Source organism: Tyto alba, unplaced genomic scaffold, assembly GCF_018691265.1.
Source record: "Tyto alba isolate M040663 unplaced genomic scaffold, T.alba_DEE_v4.0 Super-Scaffold_2, whole genome shotgun sequence".
Classification (NCBI taxonomy): Eukaryota; Metazoa; Chordata; class Aves; order Strigiformes; family Tytonidae; genus Tyto; species Tyto alba.
This window is the reverse complement of record NW_024881282.1, coordinates 40,127,899-40,136,951: the sequence shown is the minus strand read 5'-3', so window position 1 is coordinate 40,136,951 and position 9,053 is coordinate 40,127,899.

Genomic DNA, 9,053 nt, shown 5'->3' with positions numbered 1-9,053 from the left:
ATGGGAGTGTAAAATATGACAGAAATGTAGTTTAAATTAGGTCAGCAACTTTTGAAGCATTGGATAGGTTCAACGCTTGAACCAGCTTCTAAGCCTATTCCCGATTCATGTAACTGGGATCATTTTCATTGACTTGAGAGTGTAATTCCCTGAGCATTTTCTCTGCTGGAAGTGAAATAACATTGGTTATTTATTTTTTTTTTTCCCTAAGGGTTAAGTGATCTGGATCACTTCACTGATCCACATGCCGCCATGGTTGTCAGACTGAGACCACTGTGGAGGATTAGGGCATTGTGATACAAAGCTGGAAGAAGGGATCAACTTCTTAATGTAACTTTGATCCTACAGAAGAATACATTCTTAGTAGCAGGAACATTTTACAGCATATTCAAATTACATTTTGATTTTTCTTTATACTATTTTTCTCCATTAATTGGGTCAAGTGAGATCTCCACTGAGAATTTCATTAGTTTATAATTGCTCAAGTCCCATCACATCCACTTAAACTGCTTTTGTTAATGTGTTTTGTCATTGAGCATGGAAAAATAATCTTACTGCTGTGTTCAGAATTCTTCCTGAAGGTGCAACCGTCACAATCAAATACAGTGGAATGCAAATGCAACTATAGCGTCTTCCTAAGAATTTATTGGGGCATCTTTGGGAGACAGCATTGAAATGCTGTCTTGTCACTCAAGTAACTTGTAAAACTCATGCACCCATAAGAAATTTTTAATTCCCAGTTTTTAAACTTCGAGAGTCTGTTAGATGTTGCTTTTATTCCCCAGAAGTTAATGCACTGAACCTCACTTCCTCAAAAACTCTTGCTAAATATATTTAATGCTGCCTTGTTTTTCTCCTACTGTCCAAGTAAATGGCACAGAATTGCTGACAGAACTCTTTTTCAGGCCTAAAAAAACCCCTCTCAAGTCTGAACACATGAATTAGTTGCTTCTTTTCTAATACAGTGTAACAAACAACTTATTTTTCAAAGATAAACAAATCCATTTCCTGAATGACTCAAAGGATGACATGCAGCTTCCCTTGACTCTAATGATAGGCTCACTGAATCCTACATAGTTTAGTTTTTCTTTAGAGTTTTATTCAATGGTACAATTGATCCTGAAAAACCTAAGCTCATATATTCCCAGAAAGTGCAAAAATCAATCAATCTATAGACTAATTTGTACTTATATTTTACCTTAGAATAACTTTTTATTATGTTTCCCTATTCCACTGCTATTCTATTGTTAGTATGGAAAGTCATATAAATTTATTCTGCAGTGGTTCACAACTGTGGAACATACATTTGCAACATTAATTGGAGTTCCTTTGCTTAACTAAACTAAGAAACAAATCCAACAAAAGAGAGACTAATAAATAAGACCAAACTATGTAGATTCTGAGAATGTTATAAATTCCAGTCCCATCCTTCCAGAATTGCAAAGTTCCAGAAGCAAAGGCAAATCCACAACACAAGTCTCCACAATTCAATATCCTGCAATACTTAAGTCCAGTCTCTAACCATAGTTTCTCTCCTTCTAATCTAAACAGTGCAATATCTAATGCTTCACTAATGGATTTTTTTAGCCAGTCCTATAATCCGTATTATTTCCCAAAACCACAATCAAAAAAAATTTCTCACTTGGATTCAATTGTTTTAAAATGTTAAAAGGTGAATTCATAGCCTGGAACTAAAGTGTAATGTTACAAAAAAAGGTGCATGTTTTATAATTGTACTGGATTTGTATGGCAGGGTTTTTGGTAGCAGGGGAGGGGGCTACAGTGGTGGCCCCTGTGAGAAGCTTCTCGAAGTCTCTCTGGCTCCAAGTCAGACCCAACTTAGGCCAAGGCTGAGCCAATTCACGTCAGCGGCTGTGCCTCGGTGGTAATGTATTTAAGAAGGGGAACATGGGAGGAAGAGCTGGAGTTGTGAGAAGTTGCAAGGAGGACACCTGTGTGAACACTGAGGTCAGTGGAAGAACGGAGGAGGAAGAGGGGGAAGTGAGCTGGAAGAGAAGCTCATGAGAGGTGGCTTCATATGATGAAGTACGAATGTTCTTTGGGGTTACTTTAAGATAGATGTGTGAGGCAGAAAGGCAAGACTGGGTGCTAGGGACGTTTGTTGGGTAGAGAGAAAAAGGGAGATGCTACAGGGAAACAAAGTTGGAGGGTTCCCAAACAAGTTTTTGCTATTCACCAGAAGGGCACTTTTTTCTAGAGAGATCTTCCTCTTCCCCTCAGAGGTGACCAAAAGGCTGTGGAAAGTTACTGGTATGAGAGAGTAATTGATCAGCAGTCTGCGGAACCAGGGTCTGCAGAAGTTAGAGCAGGTCTAGAGGAGGCCACAAAAATGATCAGAGGGCTGGAGCACCTCTCCTGTGACAAAAGGCTGAGGGAGTTGGGGTTGTTCAGCCTGGGGAAGAGAAGACTCCGGGGAGACATTATAGTTGGCTTCCAGTACTTAATGGGGGCCTACAGGAAAGATGTGGAGGGACTCTATCAGGGACAGGGGTAATGGCTTTAAACTGAAAGAGGGCAGATTTAGATTAGACATAAGGAAGAAATTCTTCCTTGTGTGGGTGCTGAGACACTGGCACAGGCTGCCCAGAGCAGCTGTGGCTGCCCCCTCCCTGGCAGTGTCCAAGGCCAGGCTGGACGGGGCTGGGAGCAACCTGGGCTGGGGGAAGGTGTCCCTGCCCGTGGCAGGGGGGTGGAACTGGGGGATCTTCAAAGTCCCTTCCAGCTCAAACCATTCTGTGATCCTGAGTACGGAGAAAGGTAAGTTTTTAAAACAGAGGCAAGAAAGACCCTGGAGTAAGTTTTGATGGGGAAGAGACTCTAAATGCTTATTTCTAGCTCTCATAATTAACAAACTCACTGCAGTATCCAAACTTTATCTTTTACCAGTGCATCTCAGAAACATTTTCTGTGAAGTGTGTCAGTGGGTAATTAATTTTCTTCATGATAAAAACATTTCAGAATTTAAACATGGAAAGAATGGTAGCTCATTTATCATTTGGGATGCTGTTCTGGGTTATCTGCACATTAATGCAAATGCCACATTAATTTATAATAGAAGACAAAAACTAAAAAAAAATTACACTTTTTCAATTATCATGGAGAAATAAATTCTGGAATGGACCAAAACCTGTGATAATTTCACAATTTTAAACATGAATAAATTCATTATTTATCCAGTAGTATTTAAAACTGAGATAATTAAACCTGCATGTCTGAAGTCTGTATTTCTTTCAAAAGAAAAAAACCCCTGTGTTCAACCATACTCTAACTTCCAACCTAAAATTGATTCATAATCAACCAATTAATAATTTCTAAATACACATTATTGCATTGTATGACATGAGGATCTGTTTTCAGGGTTCATTACAACACAAATTTCTATGTAGTACTTTAAAAAGCAAAAAATCAGTAAATTAAATTTTACAATAAATTATTACATTTTCAGATTCTTATGCCAGAAAGCAGTAAGCGTGAAAACACCAGATTAATAGCAACAAATATTAGCAAACAGCAAAATACCACAGCTATCACAAATCCCAGACCTGAATATAATTGACAATACTACATTGAGTAATAAAAGTGTGAAAGATCCACAACCTCTTTGTAATTACATACACTGTTTTAGGTCTGTAAGTCAATCCATATAAAACACTAACAAAGTAATGGGTTATTGACATTGTTTTCTATAACAGAAAGTTACAGTTTATTTTAAAAAATACAGCCAAAATAGAATTTAGCAATTTAGCCAGGTTTCAAGACATTTACAGTGATTTTTTTTATACAACTGCAAGACAACTACAGTGACACTGTAATGCTTACACTGAAACTGATGTACTAGCAAACCACAAAGGCTGAGCAAAATGAACGGGCCAGTTTCAAAATGAACAGACTGACTTTTGCTGATGCTGAAGGTCACACAAAGAGCATAAACGTATGGACAGGTAAGTTTGTAACTGCAGAAGGTATAGCAATGTAGTTTTGAAAAAAGTTTAAAATATAACACTTACTTGCACCAGGAACTTTACCATTATGAAACAAGCAAACTAAACCCATGTATATATGTACAACATATACTTTAATGAAAAATGTTTGAACTAGTAAGCGTAGTATGTGTAAGGCTGCTCCCATTTTTAAATGACAGAATTCTGAAATGTATACAATTGTTTTTCCTTTCATGTAATTTATATTAAAATCATTTTTCTTGCTCTAAGCATTGAAAATTTTAAACCTGTTGAAACTAAACTTGACCTTTCATTGACAAAGCGACTTCTTATTTTTCGTCTAGTAAATGCCACAGTTCGGTGAAAGGAAGAGGTCACAAAAATAGTGACATGTTTGAGCATTTTGAATAATATTGAAGCTCCAATATTCATATTTTTGTTAGCTGATGAGCAATGTTACTGGACAGCACGAAAGAAACCAGTAATATTAACCAGCCTTTCATTCAGTGGCAAAGAACATTTATTCACAAGACTATAAAGGACAATAAGTCATACAGGTTGTAGTGAGATCATATCATAAAAAATAGCTGTTAGAAATACTGAGGGCCTGAGTTGAAGGTAACTTAATATGCTCCATTTAACTGGGCAGCAGTTATTTTAAAGAAACAAAACAACAAAACCAGAAAGTCACTTTTTAGCCTTTCCATGAGCTGTTGCATTATTCTCAGATGACTGCAATGGTTAACATCCAGAAATAAGCAAAAACTATGTTCATCCCTGTATTAATTTACCTGTTTTAAAGCTCCCATTCCTGAGAAAACCCAGTTATGCTTCATTCCTTATCAAAAGCATGAATTTATAGTTTAAGAATAATGAAATCATTTTTAAATGACCGATGAAAAGTCTTGATAAGGAAAGTAACACTGAAGCAACAACCTGCAGTACGAGATCCAGCTTCTAGATCATCATGAAGACAAGAGAGATTACTAGCCAGGCAGCGTAGACCAGCTGCACCCTCCCTTTAAATCAATACTGAGCTTATGATGAAACTTTATTGTTACGAAAAAATGCAAGAAAACTTTTTGGGAAAAAAGGTTACTTACCAATAGCCAGAGCTCTTTGCAGTGTGCTGTGTGTATACACATTTGCTCTATAGAGGTCCAAATGTCAAGAGGTATCCAAGATCATAAAAGGGGTTTTTCTTTGGCCCTCACAATACTGTATGTCCTCGCCTCTCTCCCTTGTCCTTGACTTGACAGCAAGCATAGTTACAATATTCTGTCAGCCACACATAGCAAGGGAGAAGGGTATGTGGTTATCACACGCCTGGACAACACACAAGTAGCTAGAATCTCTTTGAGGTACGCAGCTTCTCTTTATGTGCATATCCATATAGATGACCACACCACAGATAATTAAGTGTCCCAGTATTTTCAGAAAAAAGGTGTCTGGCAGGGACTTCTTGGTTCTTTGGTTGAAGATTCCTTGAACTAGTTGTCCAGTTTGCAAAGATATGAAACAGAGCTATTATTAAGCAAAGCCTCAAAGGTAGTCTGAGAACTGTTACGAGTATATCCCGATTACTGATGGTGACTCAACCATACTGTTCAAGAGAGGTAATACAGTCCGTTACCTAGCTTGGAGATGGTTTTCCGGTCAGGTTTCTCAGCTGGTCAAGTGAACTAGATTAAAGATCAACTGAAAATCTCCGACCGATGCAAGTAAGAAGAATATATTATCTTGCTACCCAACATGTGAAGGGAAATCTCGAACCTGAAAATACAGGATTTAAAAAGAAGAACATGGGTCGGTAAATTTCCTGATTTGGTGATCTGTCAGAAACCCCAGATGAAGTCCAAGGGATTTGCCAGGAAAAGAACAGTAAAATGTGTAGGAGTGGAAAAAGTCAGCCATTGGGATTTGGATCTTCTGCTGCCCAGCAGAAGTGATGGGCATCAAAAAGAACAGCAAGGACATTTTAAACACCCAAATTTAAACAACCTGATGTGAAACAAGACCACGGTTCTTGTGCTTTCGAGTTAACACAACTTAAGCACCTAAGCAAGTAGTGTTGAGCCAACAGTCAGTGGTAATGGCAGTCCACGCATTACAGAAGCAGGCTATCTTGTATTCAAACAGACTAGGGCACAAAGAGGAAACAAGAACAGAAATAATGAGAAAATGAGGTTCTGAGGCCATCTCCTCCAAAACAGTGCTCTGACAGAAAAAGAAAAAAAAAAAAAAAAAGGCAAAAAAAAAGCATGCCAGCCATGTAGAGGCAGCTAAATACCCATCAAGGACTACAAGAACCTTGCTAGGGCATGCAGAGATGCTGCCAGGAAGGCTAAGGCTCAGCTAGAACTGAAACTGGCCGAAGATGTCAAGAACAAGAAGGAAGGGCTCTTCAGATACATGAGCAGTAAGCAGAAGCACAGGGAAGACATAGACCCATTGCCTAACAGGGCAGGGAAACTACTCGCTGATAATGCTGACAAGGCATAAGTTCTCAGTATCTTTTTTTTGCCTCTGTCTTTACTTTACCAGCATAGTTGGGCCACAGAGCACAGGCTCAGTGTATGTGTTGACGCACCAGTAGTGGCGGAAAGGCTGGTCTGCAGCCTCTTGCAAGGGCTCAACCCATATATATCCATGGGCCCAGAAGGAATCCACCCTAGGGTATTAAGAGAAGTGGCTGACATCGGTGTAAGGCCACTGTCTATAATCTCTGAAAAGCTGTGATCTCTATATAAGAAAGAAATTTTTTACAGAGGACAATCAATCACTGCAACAACCTCCCCAGGGATGTGGTGGAGTCCCCATCACGGGAGGTTTTCAAGATATGAATGGATGGGGTGCTAGAGAATCTCATCTAGGCTCTCTTTACCCATGAAACATTAGACGGGATGATCATTCAAAGTCCCTTCAAACCTCAGCTGTTCTATAATAAAGATGGATGAGTGGAGGGATTCAATCACTGAAGATTTACGTCTGTAGAAACACGGGGTGCTTTCTCAGCTGTTTCTGAAGCCAGACAGTACCATGCGAGAGGCTACAGCAGAATCTTTTGGCCAGCTGTAAGCAAGGAACTGCATAGCACATCTGAGGCTCAAGCTATGTAGTCAAAAGATTTCTGCAAGTATCTGAGAAAGACTTGCACAATGTACTGCGTTTAGAAGGAAAACAAACATTTATTTCCATCTTACTATTATCTGGGTTACATGAATTGGGAGGAATATTGGAGTAACACTCTTCCAAGAGTATTGGAATGCCTGGGAAACTACCTCCAAACTATTCAGGAGTAACGTGCTATCAGCTTCCTTAAAAGTTTTACCATAGAGGACTGTAAATCCCCCATGCCTGTTAGGGCAAGAAGTACATTAAGGATAGCACCAGGGCTAGAGAGCAGGGTCAGAATTTCTAAGGAGAGCTGAACTGAATGATAACCTCCATCTGCAACTTGGTCCTACAGGTAGCAAGGTGGACCTCTAACCCCTGGGGAGAGAACAAGCACAGCATATTGGCAGGACCCATCTTTCATATTTCCACAAACCCTGCCGATGAGATGCATACCTCCTGAGGCGCAGAGTAGTTGTTGTCATACTGCTCTGTGGGGAACACAGATGAAGAGCTTGAATCCTGTGCCCTTCTAAAGGTGGCATGTGGGAAGAGCTTCTCTGCCATGGCCAGCTCCAATGTTGAAGGCTGTTCTCCAGCAAGTCAGTGCGTGCCAAGGCAGAGCAAGGGGGGTGGGGGGGTGGTTCCATTGTTCCGGGGTCGTCAGCACCGAGTGCTTTGGTCTGTGGTATTGGATATGACGGGTCCTGTAGCACAGCCTCGGATCACAGAGCTTGGGTGGGGGAAGATCCCAGGAGCTCAGTGGAGTTGTAAAGGACACAGGAATTGAGTGTCAGAGGCAGTTCTCTGATTCTTTTTGGCTGGCTGAGATCCTCAGGTGCCGAGAAAAACTACAGAACTCACCCAAGCCTCATCTAGGAGTCTCTCGGCGTTAGGGTGGCCCTGGAGCCGCTAGTGCAGAGCGGGCAAAGGCCCCCATTGAAGCTGATCTTTTGGCTAAGCAATTTCTGGTGCAACCATGTGGTTTTTGATTGGGTGAGGCTTTCCTCACCCAACGTTGCCAGAGAAAGAGAAGGTTCATGATAAATACAATTTGGCTTGATCCAAGATTCAGATAATCCCCAATGCTAGTGTCAGAGGTAGACCACCACTTTTACTAGGATACTTGTCTCATTTTAAGCAACAAGTATTAAACGTGCCAGGGATGTATAACTTCCTGTTGAAAAAGGAAGCAAGAAGCAACCATGTGCCAGTGTTACAAGTCAGTGAGGCGCATGCCTCAAGATAGAAAAACATTTAAACCCATCCTTAGATGGAGATATGGAGTATGATTCAGGCAACATATATGAAGTATCTAGACCCATTTCTAATAAGGGAAGGCAAAGCAGCAGAGACCATGCTCCCATAGGGAGGGGCACTGGATTTGACAAACTCAAATTTTAAAAATAATCATACGAGACTGGCTGGAAAAGAGAATTACATAGCCAAAGGCTAACAATAATAAACAAAACATAGACCTGAACTCAAGTTAAGAGGCACCTAGAATGCCTCCATCATTGTGCACTGAGTATGGAAGAGGGAGGGGTAGTGTGAAAAAGCTTTAACTTCTGAGACCAGAAAAAAACAGGAGGATGCTGTCTTTGAATACCTGCAGTATACACTTCTCTGTTAGTTTCCTGTGGTATAAAACAGCTGATGTCCACCAAGACATACAACACTATTTCTTTGCATCCCCAAAAGTCAGTACTGACCCTTTGCTGCTTCACTTCTGATCAACTGCATCACCATATCGCAATAGTTTTAAATGTGAAGTTCCTCTACTTTCCCTGCACTTGTAATGGTGCCCAGTGTTTCATTCAACAAGAAACAAATCTGTCTTCAAAACAACAGGAAAAACTAGGTTGGGTTATAACAGTCTTGTTTCCAAGGGAACACTGGCCTTTTCAGGATGTTTGATCATTTATTTTCCATTTGATCAGGGAGAAGGAACTAGTAGCAAAACACTGAAAACACAAC